This window comes from Mobula hypostoma, chromosome 6, assembly GCF_963921235.1.
Source record: "Mobula hypostoma chromosome 6, sMobHyp1.1, whole genome shotgun sequence".
NCBI lineage: Eukaryota > Metazoa > Chordata > Chondrichthyes > Myliobatiformes > Myliobatidae > Mobula > Mobula hypostoma.
Genome location: NC_086102.1, coordinates 717,134 through 741,055, shown reverse-complemented (window position 1 = coordinate 741,055; position 23,922 = coordinate 717,134). Strand labels below are relative to the sequence as shown.

At 43.6% G+C, this 23,922-nt stretch overlaps 1 protein-coding gene across 9 annotated transcripts in view; it reads right to left on the bottom strand.

Moving 5' to 3' along the window:
• pknox1.1 (pbx/knotted 1 homeobox 1.1) overlaps positions 1-23,922 on the bottom strand; it is a 295,655-nt gene that overhangs the window by 26,974 nt on the left and 244,759 nt on the right. The window lies entirely within an intron of this gene.

Here is a 23,922-nt window from a genome sequence, read left to right as displayed (position 1 = left end):
TCAGCAAGGAATGGGTGTTTGAAGCTGAAGGTCTCATGCAAAACTCATTCCTAATTGGTACCAGTGATCCTTGACTCCTATGTGTTTCTGACACTCGACTACCAAGACAGCCTCAAGGCTATGGGAACCCATCAATGATTTCCCTCAATCCTTGCTTCTTTTTGTGTTTGAGAGTTGACTGACAAGAGCAGCTACAAGGCTATCAGAACCATTAATGCTTTCCCTCAATCTTTGGACTGGACAACGAAGAGCAGCCTCAAAGTCATCAGAACCCTTCAATTCCAATCCTCCATCCTTGCCTCCTAAACGTTTCAGAGACTGAATCACCAAGTACAGCCTCCAGGCCTTTTCTGTAAAATGTTCCACATTCACTGGAAGGATAAGCAAATGACCATAAAACCAAAAGACACAGGAGGAGAATTAGGCCTTTCTATTTATCAAGTCTGCTCTCCCATTTCATCAGGGATGATTTTTATACCTCCCAATTCATTCTCTTGTCTTCTCCCCTAACCAAAAGACCATAAGACATAGGAAGAGAGTTATGCCATTCAGCTCACAGAGCCTGCTCCACCATGCCATCATGGCTAATCCCAGAAGCCACTCAACCCCATACACCCACCTTCTCACCATATCCTATCATGCCCTGACCGATCAGGAAACTATCAACTTCCGTCTTAAATATACTCATGGACTTGGCCTACATTGCAGTCTGTGGCAGAGCATTCCATAGATTCACTACTCTCTGGCTAAAGGAAATCCCATTTACCTCTGTTCTAAAAGGTCACCTGTCAATTTTGAGGTTGTGGCCTCTAGTTCTGGATACTCCCACCATAAGAAACATCCTCTCCACATTAACCTTATCCTTTCCACATTCTGGATACCCCCACCATAAGAAACATCCTCTCCACATTAACCTTATCCTTTCCACATTGGTAGGTTTTAATAAGATCCCCCTGCATTCTTCTAAATTCCAGTGAGTACTGAAAGATGCCGAAGCTGCCAAATGCTCACGTTAACTCCCTCCTTCCCGGAATCACCCTCATCAACGTCCTCTGGACTCCCTCCAATGACAACACATCCTATCTGAGATACCGGGCACAAAACTATCGACAATACTCGAAGTGCGGCCTGACTGATGTCCTGTAAAGCAAGGGTCCCCAACCGTTTTTGCACCGGGGACCGGTTTAATATTGAAAATATTCTTGCGGACCGGCCGACCGGGGTGGGTGTTCAAGTAGGGATAAACTCACCTCAACATGTCTTTTACAGTTAGGGTTGCCAACTTTCTCACTTCCAAATAAGGGACAAAAGTAGCAGTCAAATCCTGGTACACCTTACCCCAGGAAAGACTACCATGACCATGAAGCCTTGCGCGGGCACCTGTGTGCGCATGCATGACGTGCGCATGTGATGTGCGCATGCGCATACGTGCCAATTTTTTCCCCAACAAATTTGGTTTTGCCTTCATCTTCCCGACTATACTGTAGATACATTATTTCTACTTTATATAGGCTGTGTATTTATCATATAATTCCTGCTTTTACTATATGTTAGTGTTATTTATTTTTGGTTTTATGTGTTATTTGGTATGATTTGTTTGGTTATTTTTTGGGTCTGGGAATGCTCAAACTTTTTCCCCATATAAATTAATGGTAATTGCTTCTTCACTTTACGCCATTTCGGCACGAATGGTTTCATAGGAACGCTCCACCTTAGTGGGGGAAATATGGGACCAGGGCGGTCCCGTATGGGACAAACCAATTTCGCCCAATATATGGGATGTCCCGGCCAATACGGGACAGTTGGCAACCCTATGTTCAAGTTCAACAGTGCGTGACAGGGAATGAGGAAAGGTGCAGCTGACTCATACCGTTTCCTCATGGCCTGGTGGCACATGCTTTGCGGCCCAGTGGTTGGGGACCGCTGCTGCGACGCCTCAGCATTATCTCCTTGCTTTTATATTCTATTCTCCTTGAAATAAATGCTAACATTGTACTTGACTTCTTTACCACAGACTCAACCTGGAAATTAACTTTCTGGGATTCTTGCACAAGGACTCACAAGTCCCTCTGCAACTCTGATGTTTGAACCTTCTCCCCATTTAGATAACTAACTGCACTATTGTTTCTTTTACCAAAATGCATTATCATACATTTCCCAACACTGTATTCCATCTGTCACTTTTTTGCCCATTCTTCCAATCTGTCTAACTCCTGCTGCAATCGCATTGCTTCCTCAGCACTACCTACCTCTCCACCTATCTTTGTATCATCTGCAAACTTTGCCACAAAGACATCAATTCCATTTTCCAAATCACTGACAAATAATGTGAAAAGTACCGGTCCCAATACTGACCCCTGAGGAACACCACTAGTTACGGGTAACCAAGCAGAAAAGGCCCCTTTATTCCCACTCACTGCTTCCTGCCTGTCAGCCATCCTCAATCCATGCCAGTATCTTTCTTGTAACGCTGTATGATTTTTATCTTGTTAAGTAGCCTCATGTGTGGCACCTTATCAAACACCTTCTGAAAATCCAAGTAAGTAACATCCACTGACTCTCTTTTGTCCATCTTGCTTGTTACTTCCTCGAAGAACTCTAACAGATTTGTCAAACACAATTTCCCTTTACAGAAACCATGATGACTTTGACTTATTCTGTCATTAGTCTCCAAGTACCAAACCACATCCTTAATAACAGACTCCAACACTTTCCCAACCACTGAGATTAGGCTAACTGACCATGAGACCATAAGACAAAGGAGCAGAAGTCAGCCATTCGGCCCATCGAGTCTGCTCCGCCATTTTATCATGAGCTCATCCATTCTCCCATTTAGTCCCACTTTCCCGCCTTCTCACCATAACCTTTGATGCCCTGGCTACTCAGATACCTTAAACACAAAATAATCTGCAGATGCTGGGGTCAAAGCAACACTCACAACACACTGGAGGAACTCAGCAGGTCGGGCAGCATCCGTGGAAACGATCAGTCAACGTTTCGGGCCGGAACCCTTCGTCAGGACTGAAGAGGGAAGGGGCAGAGGCCCTATAAAGAAGGTGGGGGGAGGGTGGGAAGGAGAAGGCTGGTAGGTTCAAGGTGAAAAACCAGTAAGGGGAAAGATAAAGGGGTGGGGGAGAGGAAGCAGGGAGGTGATAGGCGGGAAAGGTGAAGAAGGAATAGGGGAAAACACAATGGGTAGTAGAAGGAGGTGGAACCATGAGGGAGGTGATAGGCAGCTGGGGGAGGGGGCAGAGTGACATAGGGATAGGGGAAGGGAGGTTGGAGGGAATTACCAGAAGTTGGAGAATTCTATGTTCATACCGAGGGGCTGGAGACTACCTAGACGGTATATGAGGTGTTGCTCCTCCAATCTGAGTTTAGCCTCATCATGGCAGTAGAGAAGGCCATGTATGGACATATCCGAATGGGAGTGGGAAGCAGAGTTGAAATGGGTGGCAACCGGGAGATCCTGTCTGTTGTGGCAGACGGAGCGGAGGTGCTCGATGAAGCGGTCCCCCAATCTGCGTCGGGTTTCACTGACGTAGAGGAGGCCGCACCGGGAGCACCGGATGCAATAGATGACCCCAACAGACTCACAAGTGAAGTGTTGCCTCACTTAGAAGGACTGTTTGGGGCCCTGAATGGTGGCAAGAGAGGAGGTGTAGGGACAGGTGTAGCACTTGTGCTTACAGGGATAAGTGCCGGGTGGGAGATCCGTGGGGAGGGACGTGTGGATCAGGGAGTCGCGGAGGGACCGATCCCTGTGGAAAGCGGAGAGGGGTGGAGAGGGAAAGATGTGCTTAGTGGTGGGGACCTGTTGAAGGTGGTGGAAGGTGTGGAGGATAATGTGCTGGATCCGGAGGCTGGTGGGGTGGTAGGTGAGGACAAGGGGAACTCTGCCCCTGTTGTGATGTCGGGAGGATGGGGTGAGGACCAAAGTGCGGGAAATGGAGGAGAGGCGGGTGAGGGCATCATTGATGACAGCAGAAGGGAGACCACGATCCTTAAAGAAAGAAGACATTTGAGATGTCCTGGAACGGAAAGCCTCATTCTGGGAGCAGATGCTGCGGAGACGGAGGAACTGGGAATAGGGAATGGCATCTTTGTGTGTGGCAGGGTGGTAAGAGGTATAGTCGAGGTAGTTATGAGAGTCAGTGGGCTTGTAGAAGATGTCAGTGGACAGTCTGTCTCCAGAGATGGAGACCGAGAGATCGAGAAAGGGGAGAGAACTGTCCGAGATAGACCAAGTGAATTTGAGGGCCGGGTGGAAGTTAGAAGTAAAGTCGATGAAATTGACGAGCTCAGCATGGATGCAGGAAGCAGCACCAATGTAGTCGTCAATGTACCGAAGGAAAAGTTGGGGAGCAGTACCAGAATAGGTTTGGAGCACAGGCTGTTCCACATAATCAACGAAGAGGCAGGCATAGCTGGGGCCCATGCGAGTTTCCATAGCTACACCCCTAGTCTGAAGACAGTGGGAAGAGCCAAAAGAGAGGTTATTGAGTGTGAGAACCAGTTCTGCCAACCGGAGGAGGGTAGTGGTGGTGGGGAACTGGTGAGGTCTATTATCCAGAAAGTAGCAGATGGCTTTGAGGCTTTCTTGATGGGTAATGGAGGTGTATAGGGACTGGACATCCATAGTGAAAATGAAGTGATTGGGACCGGGGAACTGGAAGTTATTGAAGAGATGGAGGGCATGGGATGTATCCCGGATGTAGGTAGGGAGGGACTGAACTATGGGTGAGAAAATGGAGTCCAGGTAGGCAGATACAAGTTCGGTGGGATAGGAGCAGGCAGAAGGGTTTCGGCCCGAAACGTTGACTGATCGTTTCCACGGATGCTGACTGACCTGCTGAGTTCCTCCAGCGTGTTGTGAGTGTTACTCAGATACCTATCAATCTCTGCTTTAAATACACTCAATGACTTGGCCTCCACTGCCGCCCGTGGCAACAAATTCCACAGATTCACCACCCTCTGGCTAAAAAAATTTCTTCGCACCTATGTTCTGAATGGGCGCCCTTCAATCCTTAAGTCATGCCCTCTCGTACTAGACCCCCCCACCATGGGAAACAACTTTGCCACATCCACTCTGTCCATGCCTTTCAACATTCGAAATGTTTCTATGAGGTCCCCCCTCATTCTTCTAAACTCCAAGGAATACAGTCCTAGAGTGGACAAACGTTTCTCATATGTTAACCCTCTCATTCCCGGAATCATTCTAGTAAATCTTCTCTGAACCCTCTCTGTCAGCACATCCTTTTTTAAATAAGGAGCCCAGAACTGCCCACAGTACTCCAAGTGAGGTCTTACCAGTGCCTTATAGAGCCTCAACATCACAATCCTGCTCCTATACTCTATTCCTCTAGAAATGAATGCCAACATTGCATTCGCCTTCTTCACCACTGACTCAACCTGGAGGTCAACCTTAAGGGTATCCTGTACGAGGACTCCCAAGTCCCGTTGCATCTCAGAACTTTGAATTCTCTCCCCATTTAAATAATAGTCTGCCCGTTCATTTCTTCTGCCAAAGTGCATAACCATACACTTTCCAACATTGTATTTCATTTGCCACTTCTTTGCCCATTCTTCCAATCTATCCAAGTCTCTCTGCAGACTCTTCGTTTCCTCAGCACTACCGGCCCCTCTACCTATCTTTGTATCATCAGCAAACTTAGCCACAAAGCCATTTATTCCATAATCCAAATCATTGATATACAACTTAAAAAGAAGCGGCCCCAACACGGACCCCTGTGGAACACCACTGGTAACCGGCAGCCAACCAGAATAGGATCCCTTTATTCCCACTCTCTGTTTCCTGCCAATCAGCCAATGCTCCACCCACGTGTGTAACTTTCCCATAATTTCATGGGCTCTTACCTTGTTAAGTAGCCTCATGTGTGGCACCTTGTCAAAGGCCTTCTGAAAATCCAAATATACAACATCCACTGCATCTCCCTTGTCTAGCCTACTTGTAATTTCCTCAAAAAATTGCAATAGGTTTGTCAGACAGGATTTTCCTTTAAGGAAACCATGCTGAGTTTTGCCTATCTTGTCATATGCCTCCAGGTACTCCGTAACCTCATCTTTGACAATCAACTCCAACAACTTCCCAACCACCGATGTCAAGCTAACAGGTCTATAATTTCCTTTTTGCTTCCTTACCCGCTTCTTAAATAGCGGAGTGATATTTGCAATCTTCCAGTCCTCCAGAACCATGCCAGAATCTATCGACTTTTGAAAGATCATTGCTAATGCCTCCACAATCTCCACAACTACTTCCTTCAGAACACGAGGGTGCATTCCATCTGGTCCGGGAGAATTAGCTACCCTTTGACTATTCAGCTTCCTGAGTATTTTCTCTGTTGTAATTGTGACTGCGCACACTTCTCTTCCCTGACACCCTTGAGTGTCCGGTATATTGCTGATGTCTTCCTTAGTGAAGACTGACGCAAAATACTTGTTCAGTTCCTCCGCCATCTCCTTATCTCCCATTACAATTTCTCCAACATCATTTTCTATCGGTCCTATATCTACTCTCATCTGTCTTTTACTCTTTATATACTTGAAAAAGCTCTTAGTATCCTCTTTGATATTATTTGCTAGCTTCGTTTCATAGTTCATCTTTTCCCTCTTAATGACCTTCTTAGTTTCCTTCTGTAAGCTTTTAAAAACTTCCCAATCCTCTGTCTTCCCACTAAGTTTTGCTTCCTTGTATGCCCTCTCCTTTGCTTTAACTTTGGCTTTGACTTCTCTTGTCAGCCATGGTTAAATCTTTCTTCCATTTGAAAATTTCTTCTTTTTTGGAATATATCTGTCTTGCACCTTCCTCACTTCTCACATAAACTCCAGCCACTGCTGCTCTGCCGTCCTTCCTGCCAGTGTCCCTTTCTAGTCAACTTTGGCCAGTTCCTCTCTCATGCCATTGTAATTTCCTTTACCCCACTGAAATACTGACACATCGGATTTTGGCTTCTCTTTTTCAAATTTCACAGTGAACTCAATCATGTTATGATCACTGCCTCCTAAGGGTTCCTTCACCTCAATCTCTCTAATCACCTCTGGTTCATTACACAATACCCAATTCAGTACAGCCGATCCCCTAGTGGGCTCAACAACAAGCTGTTCTAAAAAGCCTTCTCGTAGACACACTACAAATTCTCTCTCTTGAGATCCAGTGCCGACCTGTTTTTCCCAATCCACTCACATGTTAAAATCCCCCACAATTATCGTAACACTGCTCTCCTGACAAGCCTTTTCTATTTCCTGTTGTAATTTGTAGTCCACATCACTGCGACTGTTTGGAGGCCTGTATATAACTGCCATGAGGATCCTTTTACCCCTGCGATTTCTTAGCTCAACCCATAAAGATTCTGCACCTTCCGATCCTATGTCACCTCTTTCTAATGATTAAGTATCATTTCTTACCAATAAAGCCACGCCACCCCCTCTGCCTACCTGCCTATCCTTCCAATACACCATGTATCCTTGGACGTTCAGTTCCCAGAGACATGCATCCTTTAGCCACGTCTCAGTGATGGCCGCAATATCATACCTGCCAATCTGTAACTGTACGACAAGATCATCCACCTTATTCCTTATGTTGCGTGCATTTAAGTATAACACCTTAAGACCAATATTTGGTACTTTTTGCTTTGAGCTATAGTTTCCTTTTTGCTTTGACCTATAGTTTCCTTTCTTTTGCCTTCCTCACTTCTTAAATTGTGGAGTGACATTTGTAAACTTCTAGTCCTCCGGGACCATGCCAGAATCAAGTGATTCTTTAAAGATCATGACCAAGGCATCATTATCTCTTCAGCAACCTCTTTCAGGACTCTGAGATGTGGTCCAGGTGACTTATCCACCTTGAGTTTGCCTAGCACGTTTTCTTTTGTAATAGCAATGGCACTCACTACTGCTCCCTGACATTCAAGGACCTCTGGCATATTGCTAGTGTGGGGGGAATCTCATTGAAACCATCTAGGCCTTTCAATATTCAATTGGATTCAATGAGATCCCCCCACATTCTTCTAAACTACAGGCCCAGAGCCACAAATGCTTTCATGTGCTAACTCCTTCATTCCCAGAATCATTCTCATGAAGCTTTTATAGATCCTCTGAAATATGACGAATAGCAGTTCTGCAAAATGCTCTACATTCTCTTGAAGTATCAGCAAATGAACATCAGTATTTACTGAGTTATGCTGAGTCAGTTATGCCAGTCCCATAACCCTCTCAGCGGCCCCTCTCCATGTACCTATCCAGGTATTTTTTAAATGACGCTATTGTACCTCTCTCAAACACTTTTCTGGAAGTTTGTTCCATATACTCACCACCCTCTGCATGAAAATGTTGCCCTTCGGGTCTTTTTAAATCTGTCCCCCCCTCACCTTCAGCCTATGCCCCTCGTGTTGAACTCCCCTACCTGGAGAAAAGACTTACCGTTCAGCTATTCCATACATCTCATAATCTCAATCATTTCTGTAAGGTTAGCCCTCATGTTCCTACAACACAAGAAAATAAATCTAGCTTGGCCAGCCTCTCCCAATAACTCGGGCCGTCTACATCCTTTTTAATTTCCTCTTCACTATATCCAGTTTAACTAAGACTTTCCTACAACATTCCCGACATGCCTGACTTCATTCTCCTGAAGCAGATAGTCTATCCCCAGCTCGGTCATGGCAGAGGATTAACACACAGACAGTGAATAACACTCGAGGACATGGTAGAGCTTTCTTGAAGAGCAACAGCTTTCGTGAGTCCTGAGGACCCCTAACCTGTGACAACCTGTGACAACTCAAAGTGTATGAGCAGTTGGGATGGTGTTGAAGATTCCCGCCCATGCTGTCAAGGCCCTTCAATATTTGATCGGCTTGAATCACACAATAAGCCCTGCATAAGGAGCAGAAGAAGTGAACCACCTCACAAACTACCACCACACCAGACCTCAAACAAGAGAAAACCTCCAGATGCTGGAAATCCAAGCAAAACACACAAAACTGGGTACAGGAGAGTGAGCAGATAATTGATCAGGGTTACAGGGAAGTAGTCACTCCAAAGTTGCAGGAGGCGAGTAACTGGGTGACTGTCAGGAAGAATGGAAATATAAATAGGCAGTTAGAGCAGAGCACACCTGTGGCCATTCCCCTCAAATATAAGTGTACCACTTCGGATACTTTTGTGGGAGATGACATCCCGGGGGAATGAGGGGAACAGACAGGAGATTCTGCGGACATGGACGGGACACCCAGATAGTACGTTGCCTCCCAGGTGCTAGGGTCATGAATGTCTCAGATCGCATCCACAGCATTTTGGAGAGGGAGGGGGAGCAGCCAGATGTCTTGGTACATATTGGTACCAATGACATAGGAAGGAAAAGCAATGAGGTCCTGAAAAGAGAATTTAGAGAGCTAGGTAGGAAGCTGAGAAGCAGGACCTCCGGGGTAGTAATTTCTGGATTGCTGTTAGTGCCCCGTGCCAGTGAGAGTAGAAACAGGATGATCTGGCAGATAAATGTGTGGCAAGAAGCTGGTGCCGGGGGCAAGGGTTCAGGTTCTTGGATCATTGGGATCTCTCCTGGGGGAGGAATGACCTGTTCAACAGTAACAGGTTGCTCCTAAACCTGAGGGGGACCAATATTCTCGCGGGCAGGTTTGTTAGACCTGTTGGGGAGGATTTAAACTAATTTGGCAGGGGGGTGGGACCGGAGTGATAGGACTCAGGATAGGACGGATGGTAAAAAAATAAAGATAACGTGCAGTCAGACTGCCAGGAAGGGCAGTCAGGTGATGGGAATAGTCACAGCCAACAGGGTGAATATCAGTACATTAAGGATGCAAAATCAAAAAGGGTAGCAAATACGGTACTTAACGTGTTGTATCTCAATGCTCAGAGTATAAGAAATAAGGTGGATGAACTTGTTGCAATATTACAGATTGCCAGGTATGATATTGTGGCCATCACTGAATCGTGGCTGAAGGATATTTGTAATTGGGAGTTGAAAGTCCAAGGTTACACATTGTATCAGAGGGATAGGAAGGTAGGCAGAGGGGGAGGCGTGGCTGTACTGGTAAAGAATGGCATCAAATCAGTAGAAAGATGTGACATAGATATTGAATCCTTGTGGATTGAGTTAAGAAACTGTAAGGGTAAAAGGACCTTGATGGCAGTTATATACAGGCCTCCCAACAGTGGCTGGGAGGTGGACCACAGGTTACAACAGGAAACAGAAAAGGCAAGTCAAAAGGCCAATGTTATGATAGTCATGGGAGATTTTAACATGCAGGTCGATTAGGAAAATCAGGAAGGTAATGGATCACAAGAAAGTGAGTTTGTTGAATACTTAAGCGATGGCTTTTTAGAGCAGTTTGTCGTTGAGCCTCCTGGGGGATCAGCTATACTGGATTGGGTGTTATGTAATGAACTGGAGGTGATTAGGGAGCTTAAGGTAAAAGAACCTCAGGAAACAGTGATCACAATATGATTGAGTTCAACTTGAAATTTGATAGAGAAAGTAAAGACTGATGTAGCAGTATTTCAGTGGACTAAGGGAAATTAAAGTGGTATGAGAGAGGAGTTGGCCTAAGTAAACTGAAAGGAGCTACTGGCAGGGATGTCAACAAAGCAGCAATGGCGTGCATTTTTGGGAAAACTGAGGAAGGTGCAGGACACATGTATTCCAAAATGAAGGAATACTCAAATGGCAAAATAGTACAACCGTGGCTGACAAGGGAAGACAAAGCTAATGTAAAAACAAAGGAGAGGGCATAAAAAAAAGCAAAAATCAGTGGGAATTTAGAGGATTGGGAAATTTTTAAAAACCTACAGAGAGCAACTAAAAGCATCATTAGAAGGGAAAAGATGAAATATGAAAGCAAGCTAGCAAATAATAACGGGGAACAAGGAGATGGCAGATGAATTAAATTTGTCATTCGTAAGGCCAGTGATGTTGTGGGGATGGAACTGGACTCTCTGACAGTGGTGTCTGAAAGAGGATGCTGTCCAAGTTGCTTGCCATCTTGGACAATGTCTCCCATCCACTACATAATGTGCTGGTTGGGCACAGGAGTACATTCAACTAGAGACTCATTCCACTGAGATGCAACACTGAGCGTCATAGGAAGTCATTCCTGCCTGTGGCCATCAAACTTTACAACTCCTCCCTTGGAGGGTCAGACACCCTGAGCCAATAGGCTGGTCCTGGACTTATTTCCTGGCATAATTTACATATTACTATTTAATTATTTATGGTTTTATATTGCTATATTTATACTCTATTCTTGGTTGGTGTAACTGTCACGAAAACCAATTTCCCTCAGGATCAATAAAGTATGACTATGACTAAGACTAAGTGAGTATTTTGCAACAGTCTTCACTGTGGAAGACATGAGCAGTGTGCCAGATGTTGTAGAGTGTCAAGGAAGAGAAGTGGGTGCAGTTATTAATACAAAGGAGAAGGTGCTCAAAAAACTGAAAGATCTAGAAGTACATTAGTCACCCCAACCAGATGAACTGCACCCTAGGGTTCTGAAAGAAGTAGCATTAGAGGTTGTGGCGACATTAGAAATGATCTTTCAAAAATCATTGGACTCTGACATAGTGCCAGAGGAATGAAAAACTGCGAATATCACTCCACTCTTTAAGAAAGGAAAAAGGCAGCAGAAAGGAAATGATAGACCAGTTAGCCTGACCTCAGTGGTTGGGAAGATGTTGGAGTCAATTGTTAAGGACAAGCTGATGGAGTACTTGGTGACACAGGACAAGGTAGGACAAAGTCAGCATGGTTTCCTTAACAGAAAATCCTGCCTGATGAACCTTCTAGAATTCTTTGAGGAGATTACGAGTAGGATAGATAAAGGGGATGCAGTGGATGTTGTATATTTGGACTTTCAGAAGGCTTTTGACAAGGTGCCACACATGAGGCTGCTTGCCAAGTTAAGAGCCCATGGTATTACAGGAAAGTTACCAAGATGGTTAGAGCAACACACATCAAAGTTGCTGGTGAACACAGCAGGCCAGGCAGCATCTCTAGGAAGAGGTACAGTCGACGTTTCAGGCCGAGACCCTTCGTCAGGACTAACTGAAGGAAGAGTTAGTAAGAGATTTGAAAGTGGGAGGGGGAGGGGGAGATCCAAAATGATAGGAGAAGACAGGAGGGGGAGGGATGGAGCCAAGAGCTGGACAGGTGATTGGCAAAGGGGATATGAGAAGATCATGGGACAGGAGGTCCGGGGAGAAAGACAAGGGGGGGGGGGGAACCAGGGGATAGGCAAGGGCTATAGTCAGAGGGACAGAGGGAGAAAAAGGAGAGTGAGGCATTGGAGTATACCCCTTGCGCATCCTCTGGCTCCCCCCCCCCCCCCGTCTTTCTCCCCGGACCTCCTGTCCCATGATCCTCTCATATCCCCTTTGCCAATCACCTGTCCAGCTCTTGGCTCCATCCCTCCCCCTCCTGTCTTCTCCTATCATTTTGGATCTCCCCCTCCCCCTCTCACTTTCAAATCTCTTACTAACTCTTCCTTCAGTTAGTCCTGACGAAGGGTCTCGGCCTGAAACGTCGACTGAGATGCTGCCTGGCCTGCTGCGTTCACCAGCAACTTTGATGTGTGTTGCTTGAATTTCCAGCATCTGCAGAATTCGTGTTGTTTGTGTTTTTAAGATGGTTAGAGCAATAGCTAATTAGAAGAAGGCAGTAAGTGGGAATAGAAGGATCCTTGTCTGGCTGGACGCCGGTAACTAGTGGTGTTTCGCAGGGGTCGGTGTTGGGACTACTTCTTTTTACGCTGTACATAAATGATTTGGATGATGGAATAAATGGCAGATGATACGAAGACTGCTGGAGGGGCAGGTAATGTTGAGGAAACAGGTAGGCTGCAGAAAGACTTAGACAGATTCGGAGAATGGGCAAGAAAGTGGCAAATGAAATACAATGTTGGCAAATGCATGGTCTTGCACTTTGGTAATAGGAATAAATGTGTGGACTATTTTCTAAACGGGGAGAAAATACAAAAATCTGAGATGCAAAGGGACTTGGGAGCCCTTGTGCAGAACACCCTAAAGGTTAAAAGGCTAAAAATTAGCCAGAGAAAGTGGCTCACCTGAGGACTGGGAGAAATTCAGAGTTCAGCAGAAGAGGACAAAGGGCTTAATTAGGAAGGGGAAAAAAGATTATGAGAGAAAACTGGCAGGGAACATAAAAACGGACTGTAAAAGCTTTTATAGATATGTAAAAAGGAAAAGACTGGTAAAGACAAATGTAGGTCCCCTGCAGACAGAAACAGGTGAATTGATTATGGGGAGCAAGGACATGGCAGACCAATTGAATAATTACTTTGGTTCTGTCTTCACTAAGGAGGACATAAATAATCTTCCAGAAATAGTAAGGGACAGAGGGTCCAGTGAGATGGAGGAACTGAGCGAAATACATGTTAGTAGGGAAGTGGTGTTAGGTAAATTGAAGGGATTGAAGGCAGATAAATCCCCAGGGTCAGATGGTCTGCAACCTAGAGTGCTTAGGGAAGTAGCCCAAGAAATAGTGGATGCATTAGTGATAATTTTTCAAAACTCATTAGATTCTGGACTAGTTCCTGAGGATTGGAGGGTGGCTAATGTAACCTCACTTTTTAAAAAAGGAGGGAGAGAGAAACCGGGGAATTATAGACCGGTTAGCCTAACGTCGGTGGTGGGGAAACTGCTGGAGTCAGTTATCAAGGATGTGATAACAGCACATTTGGAAAGCGGTGAAATGATCGGACAAAGTCAGCATGGATTTGTGAAAGGAAAATCATGTCTGACGAATCTCATAGAATTTTTTGAGGATGTAACTGGTAGAGTGGATAGGGGAGAACCAGTGGATGTGGTATATTTGGATTTTCAAAAGGCTTTTGACAAGGTCCCACACAGGAGATTAGTGTGCAAACTTAAAGCACACGGTATTGGGGGTAAGGTATTGGTGTGGGTGGAGAATTGGTTAGCAGACAGGAAGCAAAGAGTGGGAATAAACGGGACCTTTTCAGAATGGCAGGCGGTGACTAGTGGGGTACCGCAAGGCTCAGTGCTGGGACCCCAGTTGTTTACAATATATATTAATGACTTGGATGAGGGAATTAAATGCAGCATCTCCAAGTTTGCGGATGACACGAAGCTGGGTGGCAGTGTTAGCAGTGAGGAGGATGCTAAGAGGATGCAGGGTGACTTGGATAGGTTGGGTGAGTGGGCAAACTCATGGCAGATGCAATTTAATGTGGATAAAAGTGAAGTTATCCACTTTGGTGGCAAAAATAGGAAAACAGATTATTATCTGAATGGTGGCCGATTAGGAAAAGGGGAGGTGCAACGAGACCTGGGTGTCATTGTACACCAGTCATTGAAAGTGGGCATGCAGGTACAGCAGGCGGTGAAAAAGGCGAATGGTATGCTGGCATTTATAGCGAGAGGATTCGAGTACAGGAGCAGGGAGGTACTACTGCAGTTGTACAAGGCATTGGTGAGACCACACCTGGAGTATTGTGTGCAGTTTTGGTCCCCTAATCTGAGGAAAGACATCTTTGCCATAGAGGGAGTACAAAGAAGGTTCACCAGATTGATTCCTGGGATGGCAGGACTTTCATATGAAGAAAGACTGGATGAACTGGGCTTGTACTCGTTGGAATTTAGAAGATTGAGGGGGGATCTGATTGAAACGTATAAGATCCTAAAGGGATTGGACAGGCTAGATGCAGGAAGATTGTTCCCGATGTTGGGGAAGTCCAGAACGAGGGGTCACAGTTTGAGGATAGAGGGGAAGCCTTTTAGGACCGAGATTAGGAAAAACTTCTTCACACAGAGAGTGGTGAATCTGTGGAATTCTCTGCCACAGGAAACTGTTGAGGCCAGTTCATTGGCTATATTTAAGAGGGAGTTAGATATGGCCCTTGTGGTTACGGGGGTCAGGGGGTATGGAGGGAAGGCTGGGGCGGGGTTCTGAGTTGGATGATCAGCCATGATCATAATAAATGGCGGTGCAGGCTCGAAGGGCCGAATGGCCTACTCCTGCACCTATTTTCTATGTTTCTATGTTAACTTGCAAGTTGAGTCGGTGGTGAGGAAGGCAAATGCAATGTTAGCATTCATTTCAAGAGGTCTAGAATACAAGAGCAGGGACGTGATGCTGAGGCTTTATAAGGCACTGGAGTATTGTGCTCCTCATTTTAGAAGAGAAGTGCTGGCATTAGAGAGGGCCCAGAGGAGGTTCACAAGGATGATTCCAGGAATGAAAGGGTTATCATACAAGGAACATTTAATGGTTCTGGGTCTGTACTCGCTGGAATTTAGAAGGATGAGGGGGGGATCTCATTGAAACCTTTTGAATGTTGAAAGGCCTGGACAGAGTAGATGTGGAAAGGATGTTTCCCATGATGGAGAGTCCAGGACAAGAAGGCACAGCCTCAGGATAGAGGGGCGCCCTTTCAAAACAGAGTTGCAGAGAAATTTCTTTTGCCAGAGGGTGATGAATTTGTGAAATTTATTGCCATGTGCAACTGCTGTGGAGGTCAGGTCTTTGGGTGTATTTAAGGCAGAGATTGATAGGCTCTTGATTGGACATGGCATCAAAGGTTACAGGGAGAAGGCCGCGAAGTAGGGTTGAGGAGGAGGGAAAAAATGATCAGCCGTGATTGAATGGCAGAGCCGACTCGATGGGGCAAATGGCCTAATTCTGCTCCTATGTCTTATGGTCTCATGGAAATGCTGGAGGAACTCAGCAAGACAGACAGTATCTATGGAAAATAGTACAATCCACATTTTCAGGACAGGACTCTCCATTAGGACAGGAGAAAAAAAAGATGAGGAGTCAAAGTTAAAAGGTGTGGGGAGCAGAGGAAGAAATATAAGGGGATAGGTGAAATCGGGATGTGGGGTAAGGGGTGAAGTAAAGAGCTGGGAAGTTGATTGGTGAAAGAGATACAAGGCTGGAGAAGGGGGAATCTAATAAAAGAGGACAGAAGGCCAAGGAAGAAAGAAAAGGGGGAGGAGCACCAGAGGGAGGTGATGGGCAGGTAAGGAGATATAGTGAGAGGCAGGGAAAGGGGAGTGGGGAATGGTGAAGGTAGGGGGCATTGCTGCAAGTTCGGGAAATTGATGTCCATGCCATCAGCTTGGAGGCTACCCAGGTGCAATACTAGGTGTTGCTCCTCCAAACTGAGTGTGGCTTCATCACGATAGTAGAGGAGGCCATGAATTAACATGTTGGAGTGGGTATAGGAATTGGAATCCCGCTTTTTCTGGCAGACGGAGCATAGGTGCTCAGTGAAGTGGTCTTCCAATCTACGTCAGGTCACCACACCTGACCTGTCAGCAACTTCCTGCCCCATGTATGCAATAGTCTGCGGTCCCCACATCAGCATCTTCAGAACCCACAAAACTTTTATCTTGGGGGATAGACAATAAGAAAGAATTCAGTTGTGTCAAACAGGGCAACAATACTAATTTTTGACACAGAACTGTTGCAATCCAATCTTAATGGCCTTTATGGTCTCAATTACTGTAATGTTGTCCTTGTTGACAATCCATTCAACACTTCAACACACAGGTACACAGCAAGCATGTTTTTATGTGCACCTCTGCATGCACATGCTTATGACAATAAACTCAACTTTGACTTTCATGTTTCAGGTCAAGACCATTCATCTAAACTGACAGGGTGGAAGTTAGTGGCTAAGTTGATGAAATTGTTGAGTTCCACATGGGTGCAGGAGGCAGCAGCAATGCAGCTGCTGGTGTCATGGAGAAAGAGTTGGGGTGGTGCCAGAGTAGATATAGAAGAAAGACTGCTCCACAAAGGGAAAAGAAGGACAGGTCCATGTGAATGTCTATAATTCCAGATGAAGAATCTTGGCTTTTCATAAGGTGGAGGAACTCGTGGCACAATTAGAGATTGGTTGGTGTAATTTTGTGGGCAGCACTGAGTCGTGGCTGAAAGAAAGTCATAGTTGGGAGCTCAACATCAAAGGATATACTTTGTATCAAAAAGACAGGCAGGAAGGCATAGGCAGTGGTGTGGCTCCATTGGTAAGAAATAGAATTATATCTTTAGAAAGAGGTGACAAAGGGTCAGAGAATGTCAAATTTTTGAGGATCGAGTTAAGAAACTGCAAGGGTAAAAAAAAAATGGGAATTATATATACAATATAATTATATAGGGTTCCAAATAGTAGCCAAGATGTGGGGTTGAGATTGGAAAGGCAGCTGGAAAGGGCATGTAATAAGGGTAATGACACAATTATAATGGGTGACTTCAATATGCAAGGGAATTGGGAAAATCAGGCTGGTGTTGGATCACAAGAGAGGGAAGTTGTTGAATGTCTACAAGATGCAGCTTGTGCTCGAGGCTACTCAGGGAAAGGCTATCTTAGATTGGGTGTTGTATAATAGCTCAGATTTTATGAATCAGCTTAATGTAAAGGAACCCTGAGGAGGCAGTGATCATAATATGATTGAATTCATACAGCAATTTGAAGGAGAAACGTAAGTCAATGCACTGTATCAGCATCACAATGGAATAACGGGGATTACAGAGGCATGAGAGAGGAGCTTGCCCGAGTGGACTGCAGAAGGATACTGGCAGGGATGACGGCGGAGCAGAGGTGGCTGAAGTTTCTGGGAATAGTTCACAAGGTGCAGGATAAATATGGCCCCACAGAAGAAGTAGTTCTCAAACGGCAGGACTAGGCAACCGTGGCTGACAACATTAATTAAGTACTGCATAAAAGCCAAGGAAAGGGCATGGAAGGTAGCAAATGTGAGTGGGAAGTTGGATGATTGAGAAGCTTTTAAAATCCATTTGATATGGTGCCACACATAGAAAAAAAACAAAGAAACATAGAAAATCTACAGCACAATGCAGGCCCATCGGCCCACGATTACCTAAAGTTACCCATAACCGCTATTTTTCTAAGATCCATGTACCTATCCAGAAGTCCTATAAAAGACCCTATCGTATCCACTTCCATCACTGTCGCCAGCAGCCCATTCCATGCACTCACCACTCTCTGCATAAAAAACTTACCCCTGACTTCTCCTCTGTACCTACTTCCAAGCACCTTAAGGGTGCCCTCTCGTGTTAACCATTTCAGCCCTGGGAAAAAGCCTCTGACTATCCACACGATCAATGCCTCTCATCATCTTATACACCTCTATCAGGTCACCTCTCATCCTCCGTCGCTCCAAGGAGAAAAGGCCGAGTTCACTCAACCTATTCTCATAAGGCATGCTCCCCAATCCAGGCAACATGCTTGCAAAGTGTCTGAGTCTACTAAGCAAGTGGTGCTGCTGGAGCTGACGGTCCCATGGGAAGATAGCTTGGAAGAGGCCTTTGAGAGGACGCTCTCCAAGTACACAGGACTGGTCAGCAACTATCAGCAGGCTGGATGGAGAGCGAGTTGTCTCTCAGTGGAGGTTGGTTGTAGGGGATTCATAGCCCATTCTTTACTTAGAGCCTTCAGCATTTTGGGCATCGAGGGAGAGAGGAAGAGGAGAGCCATCCGCAGTACCACCGATGCGGCAGAGAGGGCCTCAAGATGGCTGTGGCTCAAAAGAGGGGAGCCATGGAGTCATAAGTAGCTAGCCATCTGGACACAAGCTGGGGTCTGATCAGCCCCGGCTGGGTCACCTGGAGGAGGTTGTATAATGCTGAAAGACCCGAAACACCCGATGATTCCAGGAACATCACTGAAGATGTGTCCAGATGCCAGAAGCATCAATAGATGTATGTACACAGTGTTATGTCTTTTTGGTGGTGGTAACTTTTTACTTGGTAAATAGGAGCTGCCAGCTGGAGACCGGGGTTAAAGGTCATTAGATTAGCAAGCCGTTCGCATATTGGATGGCTTCTGGGCTTTTGGGGGAGGTGGGCAGGTCTATTAGGTTAGTTTTTTTTTCGACTGGGCAGTCCTGAGGGGTTTTTCTTTGTCAATTATCTTGCTGTTCTTTCTGATAGAGTCAAGCTTCGCCCTTTCTTCCGATTTAGGCTGCGCCTGCGCATTAGATTACTTTATAAAATTTTTACATTAAATTTTAAATATGGATCTTAATAAAATCAATATAATATCTTGGAATTTAAATGGTATGAACCAACTTATTAAGCGCAGAAAGATTCTTAAGAAATTAAAAACACTTCATGCAGATATTATTTTTGTGCAGGAAACTCACATCAGAAGACAGGATGAAAATCGCTTTTTTAAATCTTGGAAGGGACACTTATTTCATTCTTTATCAGTAAATAAAATAAGAGGGCATCTATTTTTATTAATTCTAAAATCCCTTTTGTTCATTTTAATACTGTTACTGATTTAATTGGAAGATATTTAATTGTCACTGTTTGTTGTGTGGTCAAACGGTGGCTTTGGTGTGTGTATATGCACCTAATACAGATAGCCCTGAATTTTTTAAGAAGCTATTTTCTATATTGCCAAATTTAAATGAATGTAAGTTGATTATGGGCGGTGACTTTAACTGTTGTCTTAACCCGTCGATTGACAAATCGTCCACCAATCCATCATTTCCTAATAAAACTACGACTTGTATTAATTCTTTTTTATTAGAATACGGGCTGGTGGAAATTTGGAGATTTAAATTTCCTAAAGAAAAAGATTTTTCTTTTTTTTCACATGTATACAATAAATATTCAAGAATTGATTATTTTTTCTTGGATACGTGATTGGTGCCCTCTGTTGTTGAGTGTGCATATGATGTGATTGCATTGCTGGATCATGCACCTATGAAACTAACTTTGGAGCTCTTTGATAATATTCACATACCTCAGTGGAGATTTAATATTTCATTGTTGCAAGATTCAACTTTTGTAAATTTTATTAAAGAACAAATTTCTCTATTTTTTGAATTGAATACAACTGAGGAAATGTCAAATTTGGTCATTTGGGATGCGATGAAATCTTTTCTTAGAGGACAGATAATTTCATATTCAGTAGGTTCAAGAAGGAAAACTAAGGCGGAACTTTTGCAGATCACTAATAAGATTAAAGAAATAGATAAAGTTTATTCAGTAACGCCTAGTGAAGATCTCTTTAAGGAAAGGATGGAACTCCAAGCACAACATGATTTGCTTTTGACTTTTCCCATTGAACAGCAACTTCTTAAATCCAAAAGCCAATTTTATATACATGGAGACAAGTCAGGCAAATTATTAGCTGGTCAGTTAAAAGCAAATATGGCTAGAAAACAGATCCTGAAAATATGAAGACCTGATAGACTTGCAACGGTAGATCCTGCTGAAATTAATAAAATACTTATGGATTTCAGATAGTATTACCTTTATGAATAGTTTTTTTGCAAAAATTGAATATACCTAAAATCTCTATTCCAGATATGAATACATTAGATGCACCTATTAAACAAGAAGAAATAGCAAGGGCTATATCTTCTCTCCAATCAGCTAAGGCTCCGGGACCGGATGGATATACAGTGGAATTTTATAAGACTTTCACTGATATACTTATACCTCATTTATGTCAAATTTTCACTGACTCTATGTCCTCTGGGACTCTCCCAAAAACTTTCTATGAAGCCTCAGTCTCTTTAATTCCTAAAAAAGATAAAGATTTATCTGAATGTACCTCTTATAGACCAATTTCTCTATTGAATGTGGATTTTAAAATTCTCTCTAAGATTTTGGCTAATAGACTTGAGAATATTTTACCTACTGTTATTTCTAATGATCAAACTGGATTTATTAAAAATAGATATTCACATTTTAATATTCAAAGATTATTAACTATTATTCACTCTTCTCCATCTAAAGAATCTGAATGTGTTGTTTCTCTTGATGCAGAGAAAGCTTTTGATAGGGTGGAGTGGTCCTACTTATTTGAGGTTTAGGAAAGATTTAATCTTGGCCCGGGATTTATTTCCTGGATTAAATTGATCTATCATCTTCCTATGGCTGCTGTTATAACTAATAATCAAAAATCTCCCTATTTTAGATTACATAGGGGTATTCGACAGCGATGGCCTCTTAGTCCTTCATTATTTAACTTGGCCTTAGAAACCCCTTGCTATTGCTCTTAGAGATTCTGAGACTGTTCAGGGTATTAAGAGAGGGGACAAAATACACAAGGTTTCATTATATGCAGGTAACCTGTTAGTGTATAATTCAGATCCTAGGAAATCTATTCCTTCTATGTTATCTATATTTTCTGAATTCAGTAGTTTATCTGGGTATAAATTAAATTTACATAAAAGTGAGTTATTTCCTATTAATAATTACTCAGATCCAAATCATCAAATACCTTTTAGTATTGCTAAAAATTACTTTACCTGTCTTGGTATTAAAATTACGGAAAATTTTAAGGATCTCTATACATTGGCTACACCAAACAAATGCTTTCTAAATGTTCGCCTATGACATTATCATTAATAGGTTGAATTAATGCTATTAAAATGATAGTTTTACCGAAATTTTTATATATATTTCAGGCAGTACCTTCCTTTGTTCCTAAAAAGTTCTTTGACGGAATAGATGCTATAATTTTATCTTATATTTAGAACAATAAAAATCCTAGATTGAGTAAACCCTTATTGCAGAAATTAAAGGATGGTGGTATGGCTTTGCCTAACTTTAGAATGTACTATTGGGCAATTAATATTGAATATATTACTTTTTGGATTCACTATTCAGATATACATGGATGTCCTTCATGGGTGGATTTGGAGGAAAATTTGGTGAAGGGGTTCTCTTTGGCCTCTTTACTGGGAGCTCCTCTTCCCTTTTTGTTTTCTAAGATTAGCAGACAAGAATTTAATCCCATTATTAAACATACATTAAAAATCTGGTTTCAGTTTCATAGATTTTTGAGTTAAATAATTTTATTCTTTCTAGTAATATCCATCTCAATTATTTTTTTAAGCCATCAATTTTGGATAAGGCCTTTTTAATTTGGAAAACCAAGGGAATAATAACTTTTTCAGATCTGTTTTTAGGGGACTGTTTAATGTCTTTTTCTCAGTTAGTGGGTAAATATGATTTATCTAATGTACACTTTTTAAGATATTTACAAATTAGGAATTTTTTACATGGTTTGTTGCCAAATTACCCTTCTGTTTATCCACCTAATATGACAGACGCTCTCTTTCAGTTTAAATCATTTCAAAAAGGGTTGATAGCTATAATCTATAAACGGTTATTGAACTCACGAATGATATCTAATGATAAAATTAAATGCGCTTGGGACTCGGAACTTCAAGAGTCATTTTCAGATAATCAATGGAGTAAAATTTTTTATTCAGTTAACAACTCATCTATTTGCGCCGGCCATTCCTTGATACAGTTCAAGGTAGTGCATTGGGCCCATATGTCAAAGGATAAACTAGCGTGTATTTTCTCCAATATCAATCCTATTTGTGACAGATGTAATACTGAGCTGGCCACTTGAACTCATATTATTGGTCTTGTATAAAGCTAGATAACGTTTAGAGATATGTTTTTAAAATACTATCAAAAGGTTTGGAAACGCAAACAACAGGAATTCTGCAGACGCTGGAAATTCATGCAACACACATAAAAGTTGCTGGTGAACGCAGCAGGCCAGGCAGCATCTCTAGGAAGAGGTGCAGTCAATGTTTCAGGCCGAGACCCTTCGTCAGGACTAACTAAAGGAAGAGTGAGTAAGGGATTTGAAAGTTGGAGGGGGAGGGGGAGATCCAAAATGATAGGAGAAGACAGGAGGTGGAGGGATGGAGCCAAGAGCTGGACAGATGATAGGCAAAAGGGATACGAGAGGATCATGGGACAGGAGGTCCGGGAAGAAAGACAAGGGGGGGGGACCCAGAGGATGGGCTAGGGGTATATTCAGAGGGACAGAGGGAGAAAAAGGAGAGTGAGAGAAAGAATGTGTGTATAAAAATAAGTAACAGATGGGGTACGAGGGGGAGGTGGGGCATTAGCGGAAGTTAGAGAAGTCGATGTTCATGCCATCAGGTTGGAGGCTACCCAGATGGAATATAAGGTGTTGTTCCTCCAACCTGAGTGTGGCTTCATCTTTACAGTAGAGGAGGCCGTGGACCCGACGCAGACTGGGAGACTGCTTTGCTGAACACCTACGCTCTGTCCGCCAGAGAAAGCAGGATCTCCCAGTGGCCACACATTTTAATTCCACATCCCATTCCCATTCTGACATGTCTATCCACGGCCTCCTCTACTGTAAAGATGAAGCCACACTCAGGTTGGAGGAACAACACCTTATATTCCATCTGGGTAGCCTCCAAGCTGATGGCATGAACATCAACTTCTCTAACTTTCGTTAATGCCCCACTTCCCCCTCGTACCCCATCTGTTACTTATTTTTATACACACATTCTTTCTCTCACTCTCCTTTTTCTCCCTCTGTCCCTCTGAATATACCCCTTGCCCATCCTCTGGGTCCCCCCCCCCTTGTCTTTCTTCCCGGACCTCCTGTCCCATGATTCTCTTGTATCCCTTTTGCCTATCACCTGTCCAGCTCTTGGCTCCATCCCTCCCCCTCCTGTCTTCTCCTATCATTTTGGATCTCCCTCTCCCCCTCCAACTTTCAAATCCCTTACTCACTCTTCCTTCAGTTAGTCCTGACGAAGGGTCTCGGCCTGAAACGTCGACTGCACCTCTTCCTGGAGATGCAGCAACTTTTATATGTGTTGATCAAAAGTTTTGGATCTGGAGCTACAACCTAATTAGCTTATCGCAATTTTTTGGATTATCCCATCGGAAGCAGGAAATATTCCTGTTCCCGCTCAACGTATGTTAGCCTTTTCAACTTTGCTCGCTAGGACAGCCATTTTATTGAAGTGGAAGGATTCTAATCCACCTACAGTCTTTTATTGGCTCTCCTCCATTATGTCCTGTTTAAGTTTAGAGAAAATAAGAGGTCGGACATTTGATACATCCTTTAAATTTGAGCA